We start from the raw sequence: 14,812 nt of genomic DNA, 5'->3' as shown, positions 1-14,812 counted from the left end.
TTTTTAAATTGAGATTTAATTCACATACCATAAAATTAACCCTTTTAATGTGTACAATTTAGTGGGTTTTAGTATTTCACAAAGTTGTGCAGCCATCATCGCTACAGTCTATATATGTACGTATCTATGTATGTATATATCTGTTTGCTTGTTTTTCTCCAAATGTCTATGTAGTCTCAGCGCCACATATTAAAAACTCCATCTTTCTGCCAGAGATTTGAGATGCTGCAGTTATTAGTAAATTTCTGGGTGTTCGGGGGTCCGACTACGTTTCATTGGTCTGCTTGTCCATCTGTCTCCATGTGTGGGAAGTCTTTGCTAACTACAGCCCTGGCCTAGGATTCTGGAGGGGGCGGGGGTGGGGGTGGGGAACGACGGACATGTGGCCACGCCTCTTCAAGGCCTTCAGTCAAGTTCTGTGACGAAGAAACCGTGCCCTATTCCAGCTCACCAACAGAGATAAAAGCTTTAATCCCCAGCGACTGAGAAAAAACCAACTGGGCAGGAAGATGGTCAGCAGGAAACCCTGGGAAGGAGAGGTACCGAGGATCAAGACACCCCCCATTCTTGAGTCCCCCATCTCCTCTCCTGGCTCCCCAGCCCGGGGTGGGGGCCCGCCCCTTCTCTGGACGTCTCCCCCTTTCTGAGGGCTAGTGGACCCGGGCCAGGGACTGTCGCATCCAGCTCTCTGCCTAGGATTGCCCCAGGAAAGCACCTGCACAGCGTGGCGGAGGCACTCAGGGGTTTGGGAGGTGAGGCCAAGTGTGTCCAACGCCTGCCAAGCGAAGTCCTCGGGACTTCGAGCAGCCCGCTTTTCAAGGGATTTGTTTCAACCAAAAAGGGGCTTACTGTTTGCAGGCAGGAAGGGAGTCAAGAAAAAGAACTCCCCTCCCCCTAAGCCTAAGCTCCCAGGCCCCCTCCGAGAATCCCTGAGTCCCACTTCTCTTGCCGACCACGCCCCAGACACGCCCCGGCCACGCCTTCGAGGCCACGCCCCCTCGAGAACCCACCGCTTCCGATCGTGGCTCCAAGGTAGCTCATCTTATTCTTTTTTTTTTAAGGTCCTTCCTTCCTTCCTTCCTCCCTTCCCTCCTTCCGTTCTATTTTATTGAAGTATAGTTGATTTACATCCACTGAAGCTCTTCCGAGTCTGAGTCTCGGTCCTCTCTCAGACGCACCCCCCGACCCCACCCCACCCCGCCCCTGCTCCTAAGACCTTCAGCTGTCTCTAAGCTCCTCCCCCCTCAGAGCCCTCCCCTTCTGAGCTGCCACTGCTGTCCCTTTTGAGCTCAGTCCCCGCGGAGTCAGGCACCTGCACAGTGACCCCCTCGGAGTGGTACTCTGCGCCCACTGCCACGGAGAAGCTTCGCACAAAGGCCTGCGGAGAAGGAGAGGGAGGGTCCCAGGGCCAAGAGCTTTCCCCGTGCAAACTCCTCCAGCCCGCCCTTGCCCCAGCGCCGTCCCTGATCCTAGAACACTCTACCGCCAGGAGGGGCCCCTCCCTCAAGGCCCAAGTCCTCACCGTAACGCCTGAAAGCTTCCTTGCTCTAAGCCCTCCCTCTGTTCCCATATACTCACTCTCCACTCCAGCCGGGCCAGTCTCTGAATTCCCTTTCTCCCACCTCACGGGTTCTCTTGACCCCTAGCCTCTGTTTCTCTTAAAAAACGAACGAAAAACCTGGCTTGTCCACTGGACTGTGCCCCAGATGTCTGTCTGAACTATTATTAGCCTCAGACTCAGGTGGCACATCACACACATGCGTGCAAGCCTTTCCCACCATAACCTTCAGTGCCAGAATTAAGGGCTACTGCAGGAATCCCAGCATGGCAGCCAGCCCTGGCCTGATCTGTGGGTCTGGGTACCTGGGTGGCTGCATACGTCGCTGCAAATGGAGAGGGGCTCCTGTCAGTTCTGAAGATATGTTGATGAGGATACCTTTGCCCCTGGAGGAGGAAGCATCATTTGGAAGGGAGTCATTGCCAGGGCACAGAGGGTCCCAGTGATTTCCCACCTCCACCCCTTAGTCGCTGTCCTAATTTGAGAAAGATCAGAGAGACGGGGAAGAACCGGAAATGTGGATGGGACAGCTGGGGAATGGAAAAAGCCCGGAGGTTGGATGAGGGAAGATCCCGAGTGAAAGACAAAGAGACTGCGCCTTACCTGGTGACCATTTGGGGCAGGACGATCCTAGTCATCTGCAGGAGGAATGGAGAGGACCCTGTCTTTCCCTTTCCACTGCTTTCACCTGCCCAGACTCCTGCCCCTCCTCAAGTTCGCTCCTATCCCCCTACCTTCCCTCAGGGAGTATTCCTCTAGCACTTCCTCTATGCCAGGCCCAGTTCTGGGGGACGCTGGGGACCACCGAGAGTGGTCAGAGCTCGCTGACCTTGGACCCAGTCCCTCCCAGCCCCGACTCATCTGGACCACAGACATCATGTTGCAGTTTATAACATCCAAGAATTTCTGGGGGAAGAAAATGGAACCAATCAGTTCTTCCCTTCACCAGCCCTGCCACAACTCTGATATTTTCTAGTTTACTTTTCTTTTAATATGGAACACAGTTTTTTTGTGGTACGCGGGCCTCTCACTGTTGTGGCCTCTCCCGTTGCGGAGCACAGGCTCCAGACGCGCAGGCTCAGCGGCCATGGCTCACGGGCCCAGCCGCTCCGCGGCCTGTGGGATCCTCCCGGACGGGGGCACAAACCCGCGTCCCCTGCATCGCCAGGCAGACTCTCAACCACTGCGCCACCAGGGGAGCCCCTGGAACACATTTTTAAAACGTAGCTTCTACTAGAATTTAAAATGCACATAAACTTTGACACATCAACTCCACTCTGGAAATTTATTCCTTTCTAAGATACTCACACATGTGGGAACTGCATATGTCCAAAGATATTCATCGCAACACAATTTGTAGTCACATATACTAGGAAACACCCTGAATGCCCATCAATACTGAGATGACTAAATAAACACAGGGTAGCCAATGGATGGATCACTGCGCACCAGGTAAAAAGAATGGGTCAGCTAATTATTCTGATTAGAATAATCCCCAAGATACACGCCTACCTGTGAAAGGTAAAGTGCAGAACAATAGGCTGCCGCCATCTGGATAAAAGATCCATGTACATACTTCTCTATGCACAGAGACAAAAAACTACCACATTTTAAATCGGGGGTCACTTTGGGGGGATAGGATTGGAGGGAGAAGGGAAATTTTCACTTTCATTTCATAAACTTCTCTCTTTGGATTTTTTGATCAGTAAAGATTTTTATAAATGTATACCATACACATACCAAAGTGCATAAATCTTTAGTGTAAAAAATGAACACAAAGCTTTAGCCTCTACCCACATAAAGAAAGTATTGACAGTTTCCCAGATTCTTCATCTCCTGCAGTCATTACGCTTGCCTCTTCCCCAGTTAACCACTGTCTTGACCTCTAACACACTCTAGAAGAGTTTTGTTCAGTTCTGAACTTCATTTAAGTGGAATCACTGAGTATGTATCCTTTTATCTCTGGCTTTGTCTGCTAAACACTATGTTTATAAGATTCTTCCGTGTTATGTGTAGCAGAAGTTCATTCATGTTCACTGCTATAATTTTGCATCGTATGAAGGCGGCATGCTTTATTTCTCTACTCAACCCACTCCTGGGCATATATCCAGAGAAAACCATAATTCGAAAAGATACACGCACCCCAATGTTCATAGCAGCACTCTTCACAATAGCCAAGACATGGAAACAACCTAAATGTCCATTGACAGAGGAATGGGTAAAGAAGATGTGGTACATGTATACAGTGGAATACCACTCAACCATAAAAAAGAATGAAATAATGCCATTTGCAGCAACATGGATGGACCTAGAGATTATCATACTAAGTGAAATAAGTCAGACAGGGAAAAACAAATATCATATGATATCACTTATATGTGGAATCTAAAAAGATGATACAAATGAACTTATTTATGAACCAGAAACAGACTTGCAGACTTTGAAAACAAGCTTATGGTTACCAAAAGGGAAAGGAAGGGGGGAAGGATAAATTAGGAGGCTGGGATTAACATATACACATTACTACATATAAAATAGATAAACAACAAGGTCCTACTGTATAGCACAGGGAACTCTACTAAATATTCTGTAATAACCTAAATGGGAAAATACTCTGAAAAAGAATGAATATATGTATATGTATAGCTGAACCACTTTGCTGTACACCTGAAACTAACACAATATTGTAAATCAACTATACCCCAGTATAAAATAGAAATTAAATTAAAAAATATTTAAATTCCAAAAAAAAAAAAGGAAGAATTCCAGTTGTTCCACATCCCCAACAACACTTGGCACTGACAATATTTTTAGCGTTAACCATTTTAGTGGCTGTGTAGTTGTATCTCACTCTGGTTTTAATCTGCAGTACCCTAATAAGAATGAGGTTTATTTCTTAAAAGTTCAGGGCAGGGCTTCCCTGGTGGTGCAGTGGTGAAGAATCCACCTGCCAATGCAGGGGACATGGATTGGAGCCCTGGTCTGGGAAGATCCCGTGGAGCAACTAGCCCGTGCGCCACAACTACTGAGCCTGCGCTCTAGAGCCCGTGAGCCACAACTGCTGAAGCCTGTGCGCCTAGACCCCGTGCTCTGCAACAAGAGAAGCCACCGCAGTGAGAAGCCCACACACTGCAACGAAGAGTAGCCCCTGCTCACGGCAACTAGAGAAAGCCTGCGCGCAGCAATGAAAACCCAATGCAGCCAGAAATAAATAAATAAAATAAACAAATTTATTTTATTAAAAAAGGCTAAAAAAAGTTCAATGCAGCAAGAAGATATAACAATTATAAAGATATACAGACCTAACAACAGAGCCCCAAAATATGTGGAGCAAAACACCATATACAAAAAACTCTAAATGGATCAAAGTCCTAAACGTAAGAGCTAAAATTACAAAACTCTTGAAAGAAAACAGAGGAAAAGCTTTATGACATTGGGTTCGGCAATGATTTCTCGGATGATACTAAAAGCACAAGCAGCAAAAGAAAAATAGATAAACTGTACTTCATCAAAATTAAAACCTTTTGCACATTAAAAGATACTATCGGGCTTCCCTGGTGGCGCAGTGGTTGAGGGCCCGCCTGCCGATGCAGGGGACACGGGTTCGTGCCCCGGTCCGGGAAGATCCCACATGCCGCGGAGCGGCTAGGCCCGTGAGCCATGGCCGCTGAGCCTGCGCGTCCGGAGCCTGTGCTCCACAACGGGAGAGGCGACAGCAGTGAGAGGCCCGCGTACCACACACACAAAAAAGAGATACTATCAACAGAGTGAAAAGGCAACTTGCAAATTGGCAGAAAATTTACAAATCATTCATTTGATAAGGGATTAATAACCATAATATATAAAGAGCTTCTACAACTCAAACACCAATGGGTCAAAGAAGAAATCACAAAGGAAACTTAAAAATACTTTGAGACAAATGAAAATAGAAATTAAAACTCAACATACCAAATTTACATTTATCTAGATTGGCTAAGAAAAAAAATACTGAAATTACTAAAATCAGAAATGAAAGTGGGACATTACTACTGATTCCACAGAAATAAAAAGGATCATAAGAGAGTACTATGAACAACTGTACACCTATAAATTGGATAATCTAGATGAAATAGATAAGTTCCTAGAAACACAAAACCTACTATGACTCAATCAGGAAGAAATAGAAAATCTGAATAGACCCATAACTAGTAAGGAGATTGGACTAATAATCAAAAATTTCCCAAGAAAGAAAATTCCTGGACAGATGACTTTGCTGATGAATTCTACCAAACATTTAAAGAAGAACTAATGCCAATTCTTCTCAAACTCTTCCAAAACATTGAAGAGGAGAGAACACTTCTTAACTTATTCTATGAAGCCAGCATTGCCCTGATACCAAAGTGAAAGACACTACAAGAAGGGAAATCTACAGCCCAGTATCCCTCATGAACATTGACACAAAAATCCTCAACAAAATGCTAGCAAATTGAATTCAACAGCATATCAAAAGGATTATACACCATGACCAAGTGGGATTTGTTCCTAGAATGCAAGGATGGTTTGATATATAAAACTTGACTAATGTAACACAACACATTAACAGAATAAAGAAAAAAATCACATGATCACCTCAATTGATGCAGAAAAGTATTTGACAAAATTCAACACCTTTCATGATTAAAACATTCAATAAACTAGGAATGGAAGGAAACTATCTCAACATAATAAAGATATGAATAATGCACATAAAATAATACATATAATAATATAAAAAGCCCAGAGCTAACATCACACTCAATGGTGAAATACTGAAAGCACTTCTTGCTTTTGCCATTTCTATTCAACACAGTACTGGAAGTTCCAGCCAGAGCAACTAAGCAAGAAAAGAAGTCAAAGGTATCCAAACTGAAAAGGAAGAAGTAAAATTATCTCTGTTTGCAGATGATATGATCTTACATGTAGAAAATCTTAAAGATTCCACAAAAGAAGTGAAAACTAATAAGCAAACTCACAAAGAAGTGGGATACAAAATCAACACCAAAAACTCAGTTGCATTTCTCTACATGAACAATGAACAACCCAGAAGTGAAGTTATGAAAACAATTCCAATTGCAATAGCATCAAAAAGAATAAAAGAATAAATACACTTAGGAATTAACTTAACCAAAGAAGAAAGACATATACTGAAAACTATAAAACATTACTGAAAGATATTAGAGAAGAGATACAAATTGGAAAGACATCCCATATACATGGGTTGGAAGACTTAATATTGCTAAGATGTCAGTACTACCCAAAGTGATCTATAGAGTCAGTGCAATCACTACCAAAATCCTAACAGCATTTTTGCAGAAATAGAAAAACCCAGCCCAAAATTGATATGGAATCTCAAGGGACCCTGAGATTAGCCAGACCAATCTTGCATCATCATTTCCACTTCTGGGTATATGCCCCAAAGAATTAAAAGCAGGTACCCAAACAGATATCTGTACACCAACAGTTCATAGCAGTATTATTCACAGCAGCCAAAAGGTGGAAACAACCCAAGTGTCTATCAACAGATGAAGAGGTAAACAAAATGTGGTATACACATATGATGGAATATTATTCAGCCTTAAAAAGGAAGAAAATTGGGACACATGCTACAACATGGATGAACCCTGAAAATATTATGCTAAATGAAATAAACCAGGCACAAAAGGACACATATTGTGTGATTCCACTTATATGAGGCACCTAGAATAGCCAAATTCATAGAGACGGAAAGTAGAATGGTGGTTTCCAGGACCTGTGGGTGGGAAGGAATGGGGGGGTGGGCGTTACTGTTTAATAGGTAAAGAGTTGAAAAAATCCTGGAGGTGGCTGGTGGTGGATTGTTTCACAACAATCTGAATGTACATAATACCCCTGAACCGTACACTTCAATATAGTTAAAAATGACAAAATTTAAGTTATGTATATTTGCCATAACTTCAAAATAAAGAAAATAAAAAGAATGACGTTCTGATACTTGCTAACAACATGGATGAAATTGAAAACATTATGCTATAAGCCAGACACAAAAGGAAAACTATTCTATGATTCCACTTGTATGAGGTATCTAGAATTAGCAAGCTCACAGAGACAGAAAGGAGAGATAGATGCTACCAGCGGTGGGGAATAGGGAAGAATGGCGGGATACTGCTTAACAGGACCAGAGTTTCTGTTTGGGATGAATGAAAAAGTTCTGGAAACAGATAGTGGTGACAGCTTTACAACACTGTGGATGTATTTAATGCCACTGAGTTGCACACTTTAAAATGGTTAAAATGGCAAGTTTTATGTTATATATGTTACAATTCTTTAAAAAAATCTATGCTATTTCCATTATCTTGGTTACATGTGGACCTCATTACATTACCTATTATTTCTCTTGCTTTCAATCACGATTTTTCTTCTAATATTCCTGGTTGTATTTTGTTGAGTGCTGGATATTTAATATTTAAAAAATCGTATTGCTAATTCGAGTCCCTGGACGACATCGTTTTTCTCTAAAAATGGTTTGGTTTGGTTTTGCTTCTCCACGGCAGCTATACTAGGGGGCGCTAAAATATAAGATCAACTTAATCCCGACGGGAATCGAGATCATTTAAAACCTGGCTTCAGTTCCTATGAAACCTACTTTACCCTAACTCCCGGATTATAGTTTTCAGAATCCCAGCCTAAAGCCTGGGATATTTTCCAAAGCTTTGCACTACATTATTTGTTGCAGCTCGCACACTATGTTGAAAGCTCTGCTTTGCCTCTTAAACGCTCATCCACTTTGAAGGGAAATGTTGCTTCAAATGTCAGATTCCCCCCTCTTGGATTCTTTCTTCTCTCAAATCTTGGTGCGACAATTCCTCATTGCCTTAGTAGTTTGATGCCTTCAAACAGTTATTTTTACTTTTTTTTTTTTTTTTTTTTTTTTTTTGCGGCACGGGGGCCTCTCACTGTTGTGGCCTCTCCCGTTGCGGAGCACAGGCTCCAGACGCGCAGGCTCAGGGACCATGGCTCACGGGCCCAGCCGCTGGGCGGCATGTGGGATCTTCCTGGACCGGGGCACGAACCCGTGTCCTCTGCATCGGCAGGCGGACTCTCAACCACTGCGCCACCAGGGAAGCCCCCAAACAGTTATTTTAAAAATATTTTATCCAGCTCTCCTAATCGTTCTCATTTGCAGGGTTAGTCTTAAACGACAACTTCCTCTAACACCAGAGGCAGAATACACAGACTGCCTCTCTTTACATTTTCTAAAATGAGCCTATGCATTACTTTTTTTTTTTTTTGCGGTACGCGGGCCTCTCACTGTAGTGGCCTCTCCCGTTGCGGAGCACAGGCTCCGGACGCGCAGGCTCAGCGGCCATGGCTCACGGGCCCAGCCGCTCCACGGCATGTGGGATCTTCCCGGACCGGGGCACGAACCCGTGTCCCCTGCATCGGCAGGCGGACTCTTAACCACTGCGCCACCAGGGAAGCCCTATGCATTACTTTTGAAATAATAATATGTAAAATCTAAAAGCCGTCCTGATCTCCTATTTTGTCTGTGTCTAATAATAATGGCCCACATTCACGGAGCACACAATTTAGGCTTAGGTGCATCATTTTATCATTGTCATATCAGCCCTGTGAGGTCAGCAAAAATATGGATTCCCATTTTATAGATATGAAACTGAGGCACTGACTTTCCCACGTGGCTCATTTCCCCTTAAAGTTAGCAGACTCAACTTGAACAGTGGTCCCCGTTGGGCACCGCAGAAGGGCGCCCCATGGAAGGAGAGACCTCCTTCACGTCCTAGACATCGTAGATTTGTAGCTCTCAAAACAATGAACAAAGCTAGTGTGCTGCGCCGGGTTTTCCAACAGAGGGAGCCGTGTGAGGCGGAGGCACCCGCGGACTAGTACTCGGTTTTACTCACTTGGCGACGTCCTCACAGTCGAGCAGTTTCCTCAAGCCAGGTGCGTATTGCTTGCCCACATTGTTTACTGAGTGAGAGGGGACAAATTGCTTGTTTCACTCCAACGGTCCCAGGGAGACGGGGTAGGGGCAAAAGGGAGGGCGGCCACGGAGAGTTCCGGGTTAGGGTGAGCTCGGGGGCAGTTGAGGGCAGCGCTCCTCCCAACAGGCACAGGGACGTACTCAGTACTCCGATCTCCAGGTCCTTCAGTCCTGCCGCAATGGCCTCGTAGATCTCCAAGCCTCTGGTGAAATCTACCTGGATGACTCGTGTGCTTTTGCCATGAAGCCTCTCTGGGAAGGGCAGTGGGAGCCAGGCCCTTAGCTGGAATCTGGTCCGACCTCTGCCCCCGTCCCTGTTCAGCCCCAGCCCCTATATGATGGCCCCAGATGCATAGATGCATAGCTAGCATAGCTAGCTCCCCGCAAGCGCCTCGGCCACCTACAGACCTCGTCCGGGATCACGCCCCAGCCACGCCCCCAGCCACGCCCCCGTCTAGCCCCAGCCCTTGACCCAGAACTTAACCCGCTCCCCTCTTCCCCTCCTCACCTATCGCCTTTGCCTCGTGCTCCAACTTGCTCAGGTCTCGACTGATGAGGACGATGTTCAGACCTCTCCCGGCGAGCTGCAGGGGATGCATTCATTTATTTATTCACGAAAGCCACAAATATTTACTGCTTGCTGACAGGGTGCTACAGTGTTATCGCACTGTGGATGCAGAGGTGAACAAAAGAGAAATACGAAAGTCTGCCCTCCTGGAGCATGCATTCTGGGGAAAGACTATTCCAGACAGAACACCAAGTGCAAAGGCCCTTGCACAACGGCTGGCAGCTTCGAGGACGCCATACAGTCCAGTGTGCACTGAATGAAGTGGCCGGTTGTACAGGAGCCCAGATCATGGCGCCTCGAATGCCCCAGTAAAGACTCTGGCTTTTATTCTCAGTGACATAAGAATCCAATAATTTTTATACCTTCCTTCCTTCATGCATTTATTCAAAATGTGTCTATTGAGCCCTTGCTCTTTGCTGGGCGGTGCTGGGGACACAGCATGCCCAAGATAGACCCAGTCTCACTCAGCAGCCAGAGGGTTCTCTCTGAAATACAAACCTGTTCCTGCCTTCCCCTACTCAGACCCTGCCTTGACTCCCCAGCGTCTCTGAGATAAAACTACACTCCTCACCGTGGCCTCAAGTGGCCTGGCTCCGGCCTGAGTCTTCAGCTGTCTCTCCTGCCGGTGGCCCTCTATGGGAATCCAGGCACAGCAGATAGTTCATCTAGTCCCAAGATCGCCACCTGAATTTTCCTGCCTCTGGGCCTTTGCACATGCTGTTCCTTTTGCCTTGAATGCCCTTCTGCTTGAAACAAAGTCAGCCAATATCTGTGGAGTTTGGCTGCATATCTGACCCTCTCAACCTGCCTGTCTGAGGGTGACATGTTATGTGGGACTGAGCATCCATCAGCTTTGGAGGGGGGCTGGGCACAAACATCTCAACAGCTCCAGCGTCTGAGAGGTTGATGCTGTGAAGGGCATTTATTCATTCAACAAACATTTGTCCAGAATCTGCTTGTGCCTGGCCTTGTGCTAGGTGGGGCTGACCAGCACAGCCACAGCCCTGCCCTCTTGGGGTTCACAGGGCAGTGCTGGGACAGACCGGTCCCCAGATGGCAACGACTCAGAGTGGCCATCACTACCGGCTGACTTGCATCCAGACGCAAGTTCTCTCCCTTTCCACCAGGGTTGCCTTTCTATTCATGCACTAGCCTCCCCTCCCTCCTTGTCCACTCAAGGCCATCACTCCAGCTTTCCCCCATCTTCCCCCTTCATCAAAACCCCTCCCTCTTCTGGATGATTCCCATCAGCAGGAAATCCTACCAGAATCTCTCTCATTTTCTCTGCTCAGGCATTGGCCCATGTCTCATCACACCACCGCAGTTGACTCAGCATTCTAAGAGAGGATTGTTTATCCTGGCTCTCTTACCATACCCTCTGGTACCCAATCCAATCGGTCTCCCACACCCGCCACGCCACCCAAACCACTCTGGTCACCAATAACTTCCATGATGGTAAACCCAGTGCTGTATTCTCAGCACCTCCCAACAGCAACTGACACATTCAGCACCCCCTCCTGGAAACATTCTTTTCCGTGGCTTCCAAGACCTCTCTTCCAACCCTGGTTTCCCCCCCATTCTCAGTTCTTGTGCCTTTGCATCTTCTGAACCTCTTAACTTTGGGTGCTCCAGGGAGCACTCCGGGGTGATTCAGACTGTGCTCCCCTTCTCCATCAACACCCGCTACCACAGGCACCTCATCTAGTCTCATGACTTTAAATGAGATCGTTATGTTGATGATGCTTCCACTTATATCTCCACCCCAACCTCCCCTCTGAACTCCGGAATGGCATTTCCAACTTCTGGAACTTCTCAACTTGGATACCTAATTGGTATCTCAAACTTGGAATGTCCAAAACGAAACTCCCTCCTGTTTCCCCCAAACTTGGTCCTCCCTTCAGTTCAACTCCATCGCAGTAACAGCAGCTGCATTTTTTGACGTATTCTGGTCAAAAATTTTATAGTAATTTATTTTATGAGGCCAGCATTACCCTAATACCAAAAACCAAACAAAGATATTACAAGAAAAGAAAACTATAAAGTAATATCTCTCATAAACTTAGACACAAAAATTCTCAACAAAATATTAGTAAATCAAATCCAGCAATACAGAAAAAGGATAATCAATAATCACCAAGTGGGGCTTAGTGCAGGAATGCAGGGTTGGTTCAACATTTGAAAAATCAATTGATGTGATGTACTCTATAAACAGAGTAAAGAAGAAAAACCGTATGATCGCCTCAACAATCACCGAAAAGTTACTTAACAAAAGTCAACCTCCATCCATGATAAAAACTCTCAGCAACCTAGGTATAGAAAGGAACGTCCTTAACCTTATAAAGGTTACATAAATACATACACACATACGTACATTTTAAAAACCTACGGCTAACATTATATTTAACGGTTGAAAACTGAATGCTTTTCCCCTAAGATCAGGAACAAGGGACGATGACGTTCACGCTTACCACTCCTCTGAACATCCTATTTAATTTCCTGGGCGGTACAATAAAGCAAGAAAAAGAAATAAAAGGTATACAGATTGGAAAGTCAGAAATAAAATTGTCTCTTACACAGATGACATGACTGTCTACATAGAAAATCCCAAGAAATCCACAAAAAGACTACAAGAATGAAGAGCTGAGTTTAGCAAGGTTTCGGGTTACAGGGTCAGAAGTTTGGAGTCATACTCCACATCCAATCTTTTTAATAAATCTTGTCAGCACTACCTTCAAAATCAATCCAAAATCCAAGTACTTCTTATGCCTCTATGCTGTCATCCTGGTGTAAGTCATCAAGATCTCTTGCTTGGACTTTGCAAGAGCTTTTTAGCTGATCTCCCTGCTTCCATCCTCACCCTCCTATAGTATCGCATCCCTCTTCAGAACCCATGTCACTCAGTAAATGTTAGAGTCTCCACCATAACCTACCAGATTCCCCATGATCTGCCCTGAAATTGCATCTTTGCCCTCGTCTCCTACTGTTCCCCTCTCCCTTTCATTCTGATACAATCACAGTGGCCCCTTTCCTGCTTCTCCAACAAGCAATGCTTCCTACCTCAGGGCCTTTGCACTGGCAGTTTCTTCTCCCTGGAAATTCCTTCTCCCAGTTATTCACAAGACTCCCTCCCTCACCTCCTTCTGTTCTTTGCTCAGTGCTGCCTTCTCAGTGACACTTCTAATTATCCTATATAAAAATTGGAACGTGCACATCCCCAGGGCTCCCTGTTCTCCTTTCCTCATTTATTTTTCTCCTTAACTCTTACAACCATTTGATACACTATACGTGTCATTTGTTTATCTTATTTACACCGGTCTCCCCTCACTTCAACATAAGCTTCATGATGGCAAGGTCTTTTGATTTTTTTTAAATCTATTTTGTTCACTGCTGTACCCCTGGCACCTAGAAGATGCCTGGCACGTGGAGGGGGTATATAAATATGTTTTGAATGAACAAATCAGGGCAATGATGGGAGAACATCAAGGGTCTGTAGAAGCCCAGTGTAAACACCCACCCCCACCCTGGGGAGCAGAGGGAAGGCTTCCTGGAGGAGAGGACGTCTGAGGGAACCAGATAAGGCACACAATTCTCAGTCTAATAGGGTTAGCTGACAACAGACAGACAGACAGGAGAAGCTCTCCCACCACACACGCCAAGCCCTGGCTCACCTCATGTGCATAAGCCTTGCTGATGCCGTTGGTGGCTCCTGTCACCACTAGAAAGAGGGCAGGAGGGAAGCACCCCCAGATCCAGCCCCCTATCAGCCCCTCCACTGTCCCTCTTGTCCCTTTTTGCACCTTTTCTGGGACCCTCCTTCACTGAAGCCCAACCCCTCCTGGTTCGAGAACTTCATGCATTCCATGCCTCCCTTGCCCTAGTTGCTCCAGCCTTCACCTGTCTTTCTTCCAGGAGTCCCTGGCCTCTGCCCTGATTAGGGACCCTCACCTGTCATCTGTCCTCGTTCTTGCTGTCCCCACCCCTACCTGCCTGGCTCGGAGCCCTCCTTCCTCACCTGCCCAGGCTCTGTGCGCCCGGAGCCAGGGCTTGCCCCGGCGTGCCTGGGCAGCAGGTAAACATAGACTGTGTAGCTCGCCCCCCAAGTCGCCCACAGCAGCAGGCACGTGGCGGTAACCCTCCCCGCACTCTCAGCACATCCCAATCCGACTCCATCACAACCCCAGCTAACAAGTCATCCAACCTAGGGCCAACGAGGCTTTCTTTGGGAGCAGCTATTTCAAGCCTGGCCTGACTACTCCGCCTTAGCCCCGCCCACACTGCTAGTCAAGAATTCCGCCCCGCCCCTCACTCTAGCCACGCCCATTGGGGGGTTTTATTTTAACCAGTAGCCTCGCCCATCGGTCCTAGCACCGCCCCTATCTAATTGGGCCACAATTGGGCTTAATGTCTGTCCTGAATCCCTGCAGAGCAGGTGTACGTCCAGTCTCTCAGCCCACAGAGCTGGGCAAAGGGTGCCCACAGATGACCACCGTTTGGGTCACTGAACTCAACCTAGATGCTGCTGGGAGCCAGAACTGATAACAGCGATCTGTCGCTAGAGGGTTTTGTCAATGCACAGTTTGTCTGAAGAACCTGACCTACAGATTATCTGCTTGGGCAGCGTAAAAGCCAAAGCCCTTACAGCGGCTTTACGTGACCTTCCTCCTCGTTCCTCTTTTGCAAATTCTATATT

At 46.2% G+C, this 14,812-nt stretch overlaps 1 pseudogene across 1 annotated transcript in view; it reads right to left on the bottom strand.

Annotated features, from left to right (window-relative positions):
* The window catches only part of LOC309976337 (very-long-chain 3-oxoacyl-CoA reductase-B-like), a 29,639-nt pseudogene extending 15,347 nt beyond the window's left edge, over nt 1–14,292 (bottom strand). The window contains exons 1-10 of the transcript in view: nt 14,135–14,292; nt 13,791–13,837; nt 10,063–10,138; nt 9,703–9,806; nt 2,420–2,464; nt 2,162–2,196; nt 1,864–1,944; nt 1,313–1,378; nt 716–811; nt 452–526 (exon numbers count right to left, since the gene is read on the bottom strand). The product of the transcript in view is annotated as a very-long-chain 3-oxoacyl-CoA reductase-B-like (transcript). The remainder of the gene's footprint in view (nt 1–451; nt 527–715; nt 812–1,312; nt 1,379–1,863; nt 1,945–2,161; nt 2,197–2,419; nt 2,465–9,702; nt 9,807–10,062; nt 10,139–13,790; nt 13,838–14,134) is intronic.
* Between the last annotated feature and the right edge of the window lie 520 nt (nt 14,293–14,812).

This window comes from Leucopleurus acutus, assembly GCF_964270905.1.
Source record: "Leucopleurus acutus genome assembly, chromosome: 20".
NCBI lineage: Eukaryota > Metazoa > Chordata > Mammalia > Artiodactyla > Delphinidae > Leucopleurus > Leucopleurus acutus.
This window is presented reverse-complemented; position numbering and strand designations above follow the sequence as displayed.